Source organism: Acromyrmex echinatior, chromosome 6 (assembly GCF_024713525.1).
Source record: "Acromyrmex echinatior isolate Ae372 chromosome 6, ASM2471352v2, whole genome shotgun sequence".
In the NCBI taxonomy this organism is placed as follows: Eukaryota; Metazoa; Arthropoda; class Insecta; order Hymenoptera; family Formicidae; genus Acromyrmex; species Acromyrmex echinatior.
The window spans coordinates 16,222,085-16,237,224 of record NC_141857.1 but is presented as its reverse complement, the minus strand read 5'-3'; the positions used below and the strand labels follow the sequence as shown (position 1 = coordinate 16,237,224).

The 15,140-nt window shown below is 36.7% G+C and overlaps 1 pseudogene; it reads left to right on the top strand.

Moving 5' to 3' along the window:
- The first annotated feature begins 9,642 nt into the window (after window positions 1-9,642).
- LOC147909595 (uncharacterized) lies at window positions 9,643-10,547 on the top strand (annotated as a pseudogene).
- Window positions 10,548-15,140: the final 4,593 nt, after the last annotated feature.

The window sequence follows — 15,140 nt, the reverse complement described above, 5'->3', positions numbered from 1 at the left end:
TCATATGATGTGAAGTGCTGCTCAGACAGGCCATGCGCCATCGATCGAAATAGATGGTAATCGGAAGGGGCAATGTCTGGTGAATATGGCGGGTGGGGTAGAATTTCCCAATTGAGTGTTTCCATGTAGGTTTTGACCGGCGCCGCAACATGTGGTCGAGCATTATCATGCAGGAGAATAATTTTGTCATGCCTGGAGTAGTAGTGGGCGCGTTTTTCCTTGAATGCTCGGCTCAATCTCATCAATTGTGTTCGGTAGAGAGTCCCAGTAACGGTTTCGTTCGGTTTGAGCAACTCATAATATACGACACCAAGCTGATCCCACCAAATACACAACATGAGTTTTTTTCCATAAATATTCGGCTTGGCTGTCAATGTTGAAACATGGCCAGGTGATCCCCATGATTTCCTCTTCTTTGGATTATCGTAGTGGATCCATTTTTCATCACCAGTGACTGTACGATGTAAAAAACCCTTTCGTTTATGCCTGACAAACAGCATTTCACATATGGAAAATCAGTGTTCAACGTTTCTCGGCTTCAGTTCATATGGAACCCAATTCCCTTGCTTTTGAATCATTCCCAATGATTTCAAACGATGTGAAATTGCTTGTTGAATCGCTCTTAATGTAAGTGCAAGTTCTTTTTGCGTTTGGCACGAATCTTCATTCAATAATGCTTCCAATTCCGTGTCTTCGTACACTTTCGGCCTTCCACTATGTTCTTTGTCTTCGACGTCAAATTCACCGTTCTTAAATTTTTGAAACCATTCACGACAACTTCTCTCACTTAAAGCAGCCATATGCTTCTACAAGCAATCGATGAGCCTCAGCTGCAGATTTCTTCGAATTAAAAAAGTAAATCTAAAGTTCCCGCAAATGACGCTTATTCGGCTCAAAACTCGGCATTTCGCACAAAAAAAATATATGATGCTGATACAAAATCGCTAGTATTTCAAGGTTGTTGTTGACAAATGTCCAACCTTACGATATAATGTTTTACATCAGACAATTTTAATCATAACTTGCTAGTGGCGCCGTCTTTTGTCAAACGGCGAAAACTTATTTGTACACCTATATATACGATAGTAAAATAAAAACTTTAAGAATAAAAATATTTACTTGAGTATACGATTTTTTTAAATTGACATAATTTCTATCATAGATGTGTTCACAACAAGATGTTACAGCAAACTTAGCGGCAGTCGCTGCTGCGTGCTCAGACACGTTTATGCATGTCTCGTGTGTTTTGTTTTTAATGTAGCCTCGATTATTCTACTTACCCCTATATTCAACTGACCTCGGTCTTCTCTATGTTTCCAAAAGTAATAAATTTTTTATTTGTGTTTCCACGCAGCGTTTAATATTTTCTTTGTTGCCTCGAAAAATGACTTTGATGATTTCGCTGTCGATGTAGAAATTAGTCAGAAGCTATCTCCTTCACCAAATATCGCATTCGTTAACATTATCGATTATAGATGTCAATTAGTTTATATGCGCATTTGATTACTCTCTCCATTCCTTGAAATGCTTGCTGCCTTATAATCGCGACGGAATAAGATTTTGTTTTCTTCGTTGGCGATTGTATTGGTTCTGCTTGCGTACTTCCGGATGAAGTCTCCTTTGAAAAATTTTCATTTTGCTTGCGCGTCACCAGTATGGCTTTCGAATCCTAAGATAAAGGTGACAAATATGTTTGCAAATGAGATAAGATTTATTTTGATTTTGCTATTTCCGTTTAGGTATGTGCTCATGAGTCCCATATTCTCTTGAAATTGTTTCCACGCGTTCAAATCGAAGTTGATTCTTTCTGCGTAATTACCAGTCAATTTGACAATAGACTCGAAGGTTCCCGCCTTTGTTGATTGTAATCCCACGTGTAATTTCTTTGTATGAAAGGAGTTGAGTACGTCGTAGGGAATAGCAAATGTTGTTGGTCATTTCATTCGGTAATATTGTTTATCACGCGAGGATTATCAGGCACAAAGTGATTTCCAATTTCTTGTCTTTCAGTCATGTCGCTTCACGTGAAAACTTTGAATGAATGTTTCTCACTCAAATAAAGGAAAACTAGGAGAAGTGATTTCGAAGTAGATTCTTCGAACAACGAGACACAGCTAAAATATTATAACACTATGTGCGAACGAGGTCTGTTCAAAAAGTATCGCGAATTTTGAATTTCCGCGGGTTACGTATATTCGATTTTCGATTTTTTTGTGGCGTTATGTTGGTACTCATGTCTCTCACTTATGCCGACAAGTTCGGCCATTTTGAATGTTCAGTTAATTTTTGACAGCTGCTTTGCTTGCATGTGTTTTGGCTCGTCTTCGATTTTTGCCTATTCCAAAAAATGGATCAAAGAATCTGTATCAAATTTTGTGTGAAAAACAAAATTAAGTGCGCGGACGCATTCCGAATGTTGACTGTGGCATATGGTGAAGCTACCTTGGACCGAAGCAACGTTTATCGGTGGTACAAAATGTTCTCAGAGGGCCGAGAAGATGTGAACGACGAAGAGCGTGCCGGACGCCCGAGCACATCAACAACAGACGAAAACATTGATGAAGTGAAGAAAATAGTATTGGCCAATCGTCGAATCACCGTTAGAGAAGTTGCTGAAGACCTAAACATATCGATTGGCTCATGCCATTCGATTTTTACCAATGATTTGGGCATGAGACGGGTCGCCGCGAAATTGGCTTTTGCACCATGATAACGCCCCTGCTCACACATCGTTGCTTGTGCGCGAATTTTTGACCAAAAACAACACACTAATGATGCCGCAGCCACCGTATTCCTCAGATCTGGCCCCCTGTGACTTTTTCTTGTTCCCGAAACTGAAGAGGCCCACGCCTGAAAGGACGACGCTACGCTACGATTGAGGAGATAAAGACTGCATCGAAGGAGGAGCTGAACAAGATCACATAAAATGATTTTTTGAAGTGCTTCGAGGATTGGAAAAAACGTTGGCACAAGTGTATAATATCTGATGGGAATTACTTTGAAGGGGACAAAATAGATATTCATGAATAAATAAATAATTTTTGAAAAAACACATAATTCGCAATAGTTTTTGAACAGACCTCCTATATGCGCTTATATATGTTTTTCGAAAACTAATGAAAATCTGCGGTAAATATTTATTTAAATTGTTACTTTTCTAAAATCTTGCTGTTATGTGACGCAGTTATTTTTTCAGAAAGAATTTTTTCGAAGATGGATAACGGAAATATTTCATGTAACAAATGTGCTTGAATTCGTAAAAAATCGAATAAATCGTCAAGATTACTCGAATATAAAGTACTATTGTATTCGAAAAGGTAATTCGTCAGGGTAAAGGAAATATTCTAATGTCGAATTAATTTTTCATAAATTTTAAAAATATTTCTCATTAGTACGACTGGAATTAAGGTTACGTATAAACATAAAAGTTAATCCGAGCAAAAAAGCAATCTTAATGTTTAAAAAAATTCTTTTCTAAAGAAAGAGAAACATTGTCCCCGAAGAAAATTATTTGTTAACTGTCATAAAATTTTTTATAGCAAAAAAATTAAGTCTTAGTTATATAACGAAAGTCAAGAAAAAATGTAAGTGTCGAGGGTTATGTTCAATGAGTCCACAATTTTTCTTTCTTTCAGCGTCAAACGAAATCTAATAAAAATCAAGCGGTGCGTGATATAAGAATGAAATTCTGTTTTTTCTTCATTGAAAAAGTCTATTTTTCCTTATCGTAGACTAATAGTATGTGAGAATTTTTCTAAAAAACGGAAAAAAGGGAAAGGTTAAATTTAAGTTACTCTGACAATACGAATACCATAGTACGAAAAAGCATGTGACAAAAACTTTTCCAAAATAATAACGAAAGGGATTTCCTAAGACGAGCGATGAGGAGAGTGATGCTTATATATGAGGAAGAGAGTCAATTTTATGTTGTCAAAGTTTGTTAGAATGTCGTTCGTAACCAGAGAGTTTTTATCATCTCCCACTCTGAAAATTTTTCAAGAAAATCTCTATGTAAAAGGAAGGAAACCAATCAGAAAAATTGTCAAAAATCTACTAGCCAATGACGTGGCTAGAAATTTTATTGATTCATCCTTCTTTAGGAATTGTCGTGAATATCACTAGCGTATAAATAGCGTGTATCGAATGAGTTAAGGATTAGTCCTACGTTGATTTTCTCTATCAAGAATTGATTTTCATTGTGAAATTATAAAATCAATAGTTTCGTGAACAATAAAAATAGCACTTCGCGAATCGTTTACAAAATTCTTTATCATCGCCTGCAACTTGAATCAGAAGTTAGATACAATTAATTATCTGACAAAGTTGTCAGAAAACGACGAGGAGAATTATTCAGTTTTCACGGGTGAATGCTCTAGTACATCTTGTTATGCATTATGCATTGTGGCGGCAATGCGAGATTGATATAATAATTTCGCGTCATTTAGAAGTACGTGAGTGCTTTAATCATGAAGAAGACGATGCTGGAGGTTACATAGCTTTAAGTGTCGCATTGGAGGTAACAATATATTTTTTTAAATAAATCAAAGAAAATTTTATTAAAAGTTCGTTTCATTAAATTCTAACATTTGTTTCATAGTTTTGAATTGTATCGTAGGCCATGCGATTCCGCATCGCGGGGGCCACTCGTTAGATCGACTTAGTTTGAGGCGACGATATCTAGCCGAACAAGTGATTAATGAAGTCGTACGTAAGTTGGAAAATAATAAAAAATTAATTAGAAATTAAATTGCAGATTGAATTAGATAGTCTACTAAAAATATTTAATTTTCTAGGAAGAACACGAATTGAGGCCGTGCGGGATTACCCCCGTAATGAGCGGAACATCTCCATGGTTATATTATCATCTGGTAAATTGGATTTTTTAAATATTTCTCCCTATAAATCCAGTTCTTGTAAGGATAGAATAATAATAAACAAATAATATAAATAAGAATAATAATGCTAATGTAAAAATATAATTGTAGATGATGATCGCAGGATTCTGCCCATGCATATATTGTGGAACCTTTTTATTCCATCATACCATGTAAGTTTTAAAAAATTAATGAAAATCCACAGTAAGTTTATGCAAAATATAACGAAATGTCACTTTTTAGTGTGAGAAAATGAAGAAGAACAGAAGAAGGAGCAGGAGGAAAAGGAGAAGGAGGAGGAGGAAGTTATAAAGAGAGAAGAAGAGGAGCAGAGGGAAGTGGATAATGGCAGCGATATTTCGGTGGTGGAATCCGACAATATCTCGGAGATAGAAGAGACACAAGAAGCTTTGGAAGGGGAAGAAGACGAGAATGATAGAGAGGAAGAGGGGGAGGAGGAGGAGGAAGCTAAATACTATGCTCATGATATTGAAGGTAATAATATTTCAATAAACTTCTTATATATTTTTCTCGTAATATATACTCATATAAGAATTTTTTATTAAATATTTCATATACGCCGATGTTGAATGATACAAATCAATCGAGTCGGCATTACAGAGATTTTTACGAATGAACAAAGCAACTAAGAATGAGTTACCTTACTATGCTAAACGTAGTCACTACGAATGTAACAAAAGATTTACGCGTGATGTTTGCTTATATACGATTATATATGATATATATTAATGTTGTAATTATAAACATTTTCAAATCATCACAATCTGACACAATATTTTAGCATAATTTATTATATTAATATCAATATATAACAAGATTTGCTTAATTTTTCAATACAAACCGGCAGAAGCGCCAGCGGAGATAACGCCGATCTAATGAACAAAAGAGAATCCTGCTGACATTGAGGAGCATCATCATCATCATCATCTTCAACATCAGCAGCAACAGTATCATCAGCAGTAGCAGCATCATCGACACGAAGTGACGAACAGTTTAATTTCTTAGAGTTACGGGCGGAAAACTCGCGACGTTTCAGAAATTTTGGCGTTCTCGAAAGAGAAACAAATTTCGTAATATGACTAATATGCCAAGGCGCGAATACCGTTCGCTGGTTAGAAAACGCGTTCCACGAAATCTACGCGCATGCGATACGTTCAAGCGAACTGGGCGATTACGTAAGAATATCGATTCGGCGAATCTAGTGCATGGTCCATCAAAACTATCGTTTTGTCCGGTGCGACTTAACTTTCAAGGATATATGAAGACTCGTAAGTTCGATAGCTCAAAGTGCCAGCAGAATCGATATTGCAGAAAATTTCGACGTATGTGTTTTCAACATTGCGGGTTGTGCAAATCAAATCATTTAACGCGCGAAAACATAGCAAAACGCTTGATTTTGCAATTAAATAATTCGGATAATTTGTGTTTTCCATGTTTCCTTATAATGGCGTGAGTGCATTGCGAACGTAGAAATCTAGAAATCTATGGGCGAACTCTATTAAAAAATGGAATAAGACGACAGAATTTCTTGTTACAATCCGAGTTAGCGAGAGAACTAACGAGGAACACTGGAGTCACAATTCGAAGAGGGATGCGGAATTCGCGAAATCGAGCGTTTTCAACGGTATCTCGCTGCCGAAAATATTCCTATAATGGTGTTTTAGCACTTTTGGGTGCAGCGAGAATCCGTTATTTGACAGTTGCGCGTTATTTACCTCTCCAGAAGGAGAGCCCTCTAGATTAAATATTATGTATTATGAACGTAGGCATCAACGTCATTACAATCCGATATTAAATGTAAAAGCCGCTGCTGGTTTTCGCGGAGAATATTACGTCGCGTGTGATATGAATTAGAAGTCACTGCTGCACGAAAAAACGCCCACGATGTTACGCCACTCTGTTATGCGAATCCCCCGACGCAGGCCTAATTAGGTATGAAACGTGTAATCGTACGGTACTTCATGTTTCGAATGTCATCGCGCGGAAAGATTCTACGACGAACAACCTCCTGCAAGCGCTTACGAATCGGTAAAAATTTGTAACAATTGCAGGCAATTCGTAAAGTCAAAATCGAGGCATGAATGCGTATTGTAAAACTTGCCGATCGCAGCGGCCTTCGAATCATTTTTGCTTCATGCGCCTTCTTCGATGTAAAGTCGATGTAAAGTCGTTACCGAGAATCCAGGGGAAGATACGAGTGGTACGATGGTACAGGAAGAAACTCAGGGATGAGAATGAGTCCAAAGATAGAGCAAATTATAAATACAAAAGAGATCGCGTCACATTCGTGTTCTACGATTTCGAAACGCGAGAGGACGAGACGTGTAAAGAAACTGAAAACATACAAATTCACGTTCCGACTCTTTACGTCGCACAACAAATGTGATGTCATAGTGCGGAGTGCGCGAGTTTATATTTCGAAATGATCCGATTAAACAATTTATTAATCATGTAACGCGAACAACAAAATGTTTCAAAAAGACCATTTGTAGAACACATAATCCGAAAGCGTTCGACGCGCAATTCATTTTAAAATATTTAGTCGAAAACTCGGAAATTACGGAAGAACCGCTGGTAATTTTGAACGGGACAAAAATTATCGTGTCGGTCGGGAACACTAAATTTATAGATAGCGTAAATTATTTGCCGATGCATTTATCTGATTTGCCCAAAGCTTTCGGGCTCAAAGATACATTGGGTAAAGGCATCTTTCCCCATTTCTTTAATACAAAGTACGAATCAAACGTACATCGGTCCAATATGACGAGCAATATTATTCTCCCGATCAAATGAAGTCCGAAGAACGTGAACGATTTACGAAATGGCACGAAGAAATGATCAAATTCTATTTTTAATTTTCAACTCGAAATTGTAAAATATTACCGTAACGGTGTAGATATTCTCCGACGCTCGTGGCGTTTAGAAGGAAAAGATTTTTCTAGAACGTGGTAATGTATGTGGTAATATATGTTCCGTTCGAGGAATGCACAACTATCGCTTCCTCGTGCATGAAATGCGGACAGACATTTGCGAAAAAGTGACTAATGTGGAAGAAGTGCTAACTCAGTCATCGCATAATCTACGCGGAACGAGAATGCGAATACGAAATTGATGGCAGGCGTGTTGACGGATACTACGAGTCGGAATCGGCAAACGGAATGCAACGTTACGTGCTTCAGTTTCATGGATGTTTCTGGCATGGTTGTCCGACATGCTATCAGGTGAAACGCGACAGAACGCTTTCGTCCGCATCATAATGATATAATTGACGCAAGTTATGAACGAACTCTCGCATCGACATATCTTCTTCGAAAACGGGGCTATCACGTTATAGAAAAATGAGAGTGCGATTTCGATCGGGAAATGCGTGAAAATTCTGAGATGAATGATTTTTTCAAAAATCATACGTTAATAAAATCCCCCCGCGCGATGCATGTTTCGATGGTCGCACAGGAAATATCGTTGTACCCGATACGAAATTACAGAGAAAAGCGCGATTAAAATTATATGAATATTTAGAAAAATTAGATAGGTGTGTTTTATACCATATTGACTCATGTATATACTTAATACAGGTAATCCAAATGAGTACGAACCGCGTACGGGTAATTTTCTGGACGATATGACGGACGAATTCGAGAGCTACGGTTGCGGAAATTATATCGAGTGTTCGTTTCGGGTGGCTCAAAATTTTACACGTACATCAGAAGGACATACGCATGAAATCTGTAAAATAAAAGATATAACGCTTAATTATAAATATTCGTTAATTTTAAACTTTAGTAATATTAAGAAATTAATAGTAGATAATGAGAGAGAAAGGCGAGAAGCAAAAGAAGAAACGGAAGGGTCAGCAATAAATTTGCGTTTTATTGCAATTCGACACATTGCGTTTCATGAAATTGTAACGCGAAATGAGACAAAGTCATGTACACCTGGTAAAACGTAGATTTATCATAATCATTATTCTTTTCCTTATGATTTCATAAATGAATAACTTTCCTCTTGCTCGAGCTTTCTCCCTCATTTTAATATAAGAATGTCATCGAGTTTTCCGCCCATTAGTTATACATTTAGGTAAAAAATTGTAATACATGATTTTGTAAAATAAAATATGAATATTATTATTGTTAAATATTTTTAGTACTAAATTTTATTGAACTTTAATAATATAAATAATATAAATAATTTAAAATATTTTCACGATATAAAATTGTACTTGAAACAATTGATTAAATACAAGAATTCATTTTCCACTTTTTCAAACTTTATGTAAAAAATAAACATCAAATATAAAAAATTAAATATTTTATATTTATATTTTATATTTTATATATAAAGAAAAAAGTTTTATATCTTCTTCTTTTTCCTTCGTCCATTTACAAGAAAAAAGTTTTATATCTTCTTCTTTTTCCTTCGTCCATTATAAGCTTTTCATGTGGCATTGCATATAAGCTCGTTAGCGGCGATGCCACGCCCAAAGAAATTATACTTCGACACGGATAAGCTTGTACGCGTCGCTCCGCGGCATGAATCAGTTCGAAAAACGCCGCGGTGCTCTCGTCAGCTAGTCTACGCCGGGGATACGCTGACGTGATCATGTATCCGGCCGCGTGATGGGCCTCCGCCACGTCAGCTTATTCCCTCTCCAATTTTTTCTTTTGTACATTCTTGAAAATATTATTAAGCGCCATTTTTCCTTTTATTTGTTTTTGAAGCACGGTAATAGATCAGCTCATTTCATAAGATGGGCGTACGCTGGAAACATCCATGAACATCGATCGTATGCGGTCCGACTGGATGTGGGAAAACGATTTTTATAAAGACTTTTCTCTGGTATTTATCTCTCATTTTTGACGTACGTTTCGAAAGAGTTTTGTTCTATTATACGTAATGGTAAGATGCCTATCGTCAATACATTCGTGAAAAAGAGCTCGAAGAACAGAGTTGGGGATGCAGCAATATTAAAGCGATAAAGAAGAATATAATAAATTTTGCGAAAATTTATCTCGTCCGGAAGATTATTCGATCCGCTTTCTCCGAAATTGTGATAATCGACGATCTTATAAAAGAATCGTCGTTATGCGATCATGGATCTATCCACCAAAAGCATCATCAAAATCTCAGTGTTATTCTTATCGCAGAATCTTTTCCATCAGGGATGTGGTCAACGCAATATATCGCTCAACGTGAATTACATCGTCATTTTTAAAAATCCATGTGATCGCGCTCAAATTCGTCATTTATTTATTCGTCAAGTCTATCCCGACGATACGATATTCCTAGAAGAGGCATACTACGACGCTACGTCGAGGCCTCACGGCTATTTGCTGCTCGATCTGAAATAATCAACCCCGGACAAGTATCGCCTTTGAACGTGTATTTTTTCCAAGGATACGACTCATTACGTCTACGTGCCGCGTAAATCATTTTCTAGCGGATTCGTATAAAAGGCGAATACGGGTAATCGTACGTGTCAGTCATAGATTTTTCTCGCGATAAAGATGGATGACAAGAAATCGCACAGTGCGACGAAAATCACCACATGTGATCGATAAGAGAAAGCTTGTCTCCTCGCGGCGTTCTACCATTTGAACAAAAATCAACTCACAACAGTAGGTATACTAGGCGGGTTATAACCCATGTACTAGAGGGGAACGCGGGGTGCAGGGAAGTACTTGTAGGCGCGGGGGATACCTCACGCGGGGGAAAGAAGGGGAAAGGTCTAGGCTTCTACACAATAGGGCTCCTACACAATAGGGCTCCTTTTTTTTTGTAATCAAAATTTGACCATGTTTTTCTTTAAAAATGCATTGATAATAAAGGCTTGCATGTTAGAGAAAGATAGAGCGCGCGTAATGTGCTATGAGTGAAGAAAGGATGGAAGAATTAATAGAGTACGAGTTTCTTTTGTACGATACAGTTTTTTCAATTTTTATGGTTTTTCCTGGCGCGTCGAGGCAAAGGATGGGAAGTAAAAGACAATACACATGAAATAAGGCGAACAAAAATGTTTTATTTACATCTTATTACACCGGTTTTCGTACTTATTAAAAACTAAAGCTAATAGTTCGCAATCGATGAGCTGATATCCATTGAAGATGTCGCTATCACATATAATGTTCTCAGATGCGATGTTGGAGAATCGCGTATACTTGGTATCTACGAGTCGAACTAATCGTTCGAACGTTACATCGATACACCCGTTAAAGTCAAACATACGGCGTAGCGTCGTTTCGGTCATCATAATGCGTACGGATGAAGAATCGAGACGTACGAGCGTACCATAGTTCAGCATGCAAACACTGACGGTTAGCGGTCCAACGCTTATAAAATTATCCTTGTATTCGTTTCGAAACAGCTTGTAAATATTTCCTCGCTGCTCGTAGAGGCTCTTCCACGTTTCGAGAGACAGCGATAGTTCGTGTCCGCGATGATCTCCAAGGGCGATCTCCACGTAACTCGGTGGGCCAACGTTGATTCCAATTTCCAAAAATTTGTAGCCCGTATTCGTCAGATCGTAACGTCTGCTCAGTAAACGCATCGCACGATGCTCCGTACTGTGTACATACATAATGTTAAAAAACGTTTCTTTTGTGTACAGAACGTTGAAACTTACATGATATATTCCTTCTTCACATCGTACGATGCACTGCTCTCTTTAGCGTACATTTTTTCAGTCGTTCGTACAAGCGGATATCGTAAAATTGATTGCATCCGTGTAAATGGTAATACTTCTAGAATCAATGAGAGAAGACAGGTCCTCCCTCCTCTTTCCAAGAATTTCGAACATGTTGCGACACGTTTTATCAAGTCTTTCTACGTATTTTCTTTGTCACCAATTTATACATACGTTTATACATACGTTTATACACACGTACATACGTACATACATACGTACAAAGGTACATACGTTTATACATACGTACATACGTACATACGTTTATACATATGTACATACGTACATACGTTTATACATACGTTTATACATACGTTTATACATTACAAAGGAAGGGAAAAGAAATACATAATAAATACGTTAACGTATTTTTATTTAAAAAATTCTTTTGCAACCATCAGTTATATATTTTCAATACATTTTGTAACGCGCAATTCTTAACATATTGTCCACATCGTATAATATTAGTAACATCTAGATTAGATAAAGATTCCATGTCTTCGTAAACTGCATCCAGTGTCTCAATGTACATGCGTTCTCGCTCATCATCCAGAAGCAAATTCCGCAGCCACGTTCGTTTCTCGCGTCCCTTGACATACACGACAGCATCAATAAATTTTAATTTCATCAATTAAGTAAAAAAAATCCTATATTCGATCAAAGCTGATCTTATTCCCTAAATATTTCGGTTTGAATTTATATACATACGTACATAGACAATTCTATAAGCCACGCAATAAAGTCCTTTTCAATCTTGAAACGCAATCATGGATGGAACTACAGTGGTATTATAAAATTATGTATTACAATTTTGTGTTCATACATGTTCCCTTAAAAACGATATTCATTAGTTGTTGATCACGATTCATTAGTTGCTGATCAAACGGATGTTCACTTATTTATAATCATTGGCGACAAGTATTGCTGAAGTCGGCACGCTTGATTTATGCGAAACTGCAAAATTGTGTTTCTACGTATCCAACAGAGTAGTCTTACCGCAAAACATGTTGAGATTCGTCGATTTTCCGTAGAAAAAAATTTTTATATTACACTTATGCAAAATCGTATCTAACGTGATCACAACTGCCGTACATCGACGTTCTCATCGAGAAGAACTTATGCACTTTCATCTGTTAAATTTAAATTATCAACCGAAAAATGCTTTACTATTATATCGTGTACCCACTAACACATGTTGATAGTATTAGTGAACTACAATCAAAACATTTATGACAATTATCAAACAGATATTAAACCATATTAAACCACGAACGTCTATCGAATCACTGTCAAAAACATCTTTCGAATTAATGTCAAACATCTATCGAACCGTTATCGAATGTCTACCGCACCACTTTTAATCCTAACTATACACACTGAGTTCCCAGAAACCTCAACTTCAATTTCTAAATCGAGATCTTTTCGTATCTCTTTTTTTTTTCTTTGAACCGACAGTCGTCGAACGGTACCGCCATGTATCGTGTTCAACGAATAGAACCATATCAACGTCGGCAAGATGTCCGAAGTTGACCCGAGTATGATTAAACATCGCGTCACGCGTACGTAAAACGTATGCACGTACGTACATACTACACATAGCGTACGTTCTTCATTTTAAGGACTTACAAAATTAGCAGAAATATGACAGACTGGTCTGTCAGACTGACGTAACCTTTGGTGTATTTTTTAACATTACAGTTCAAAGTTTAATAACTGACACACTAATATCAATGGAGCAATTTATTACAAACGTCTGGATTTTAATCGAGTCACTTTCAATGCAAATTTCCTTTCACAAAGATTTGTGAATTAATTTTCACGCTGCGGCCTTGTACAGATTTTCTTTATTATTAGGTATTTATATTTTCTCAGCTATATATTTTAGTATTTTTATTATTATTATTAAATCCTCACTTCTAACAAGCTATGCTCGTCTACGCGTGATACAGATTACTAAAGCCATCTATTGGAAAAATAATGGATTTCTTTTTACTACACCTAATATTATGATATTATTTATTTATTATTTTAACATAATAGATAAATAATATTGTATGTGCATGTAACCGTATAAAAATTAATTTAATGTACATACAGTTATACAAGGTGTCGCGAATCAGAATATATAGGCTGGAGAAGTTTCTGCAATCTAATACTTCCAGTGGCGCCAATGTTCTGCTACTATCACATTCGTAAAATTAGACGTTTTTAACTTATAATTCAGTTGACAGTTTGCACCCAAGCCAACTAGTTTTGTTTGCATAGTATTTTAAAAGAAGTTACTTTTGTGAGAAAATGAAAATTTCGCGTAAAAATTTTCGGGCAATGATTTTTTACAAATGTAATCTAACTCCGAAACAATGCATCGATCGACTTCATTTGGCTTTTGGGGATGTAGCACCATTCAAAGACTGTTTAAAATTGGTTTGCCGAATTCCAGCGTGAATCTTTCTTTGTAACGAATTCCGTGAAGGTCATCCATCCACGTCTGGTGTTGTCACTAATGTTGATGCTGTGCGTAAAATGATTGAGCGAGACCGGCATATAACATACCGCGAGATTCAGGCATCCTTAGGCATTGACATGAGCAATACATATGATTTTGCATGATCACTTGCATGAGCGTACGAAAACTTTGCAATCGTTGGATCCCAACACTGGACCCCACAATTTGACCGAAGCTCAAAAACAGGGTCGTGTTAAATGGAGCAAAGAAATGCTCAAGAAATTCAACCGAGGTCGATCAAATTTGGTCTACAATATCGTTACTGGGGACGAAACATGGATCTATGGATTCGTATGAGCCCGAATGTAAACAACAATCCACTGTTGGGGTATTTCAAAATGAATCGAAACCAACCAAAGTTGTTCTTGCAGTGCTGCCAAGCAAATGGTTGCTTGTTTCTTCAGTTATACCGGACATGTGGCAATCGTGACTTTAGAGGATCGAAGGACTGTAAATTAGAGATTAGTATACAACAATTTGTTTGCCAGAAGTCATAAATGAATTGCATAGAACAAATCGAAATCATCACATCATCCTTCATCATGACAATGCCAGCTGTCACACAGCACGTCAAACTGTTGATTTTTTATCCAGTAAAAATGTCGAATTGATGACTTATTGTCCGTATTCACCTTATTTATCACCTATGATTTCTTTTTGTTCCCAAACATTAAAAAGAAGATGCGTGGTGAGCGATTTGAGTCGCCAGTGCCTGAAGCAGCTGTTGAAACATTTTGTACACTGATTTCTGAGGTTACAGTCTCAGAGTGGAAAAAAAGCTTTGAAAATTGGTTCGAGCGTATGCAAAAATGTCGATCTTAAAGGCGAATACTTCTAAAAACAATACTACTAAAAACAATAAAGCCATTTACCGAATTTTACATGTTTTTTTTCATATTGTTTGCAGAAACTTTGCCAGCAGCCTACGTACTACAGCAAGAAAGTTCTCGAAAAATTAAGTGAAGAAGTTACTTGTAATTATTTATTTTTAACAGTAATTTTTGTAATAATAAAGGTTTAAATATGGTTAATTACAGACTATGCTTAGAGGGCTACCTGC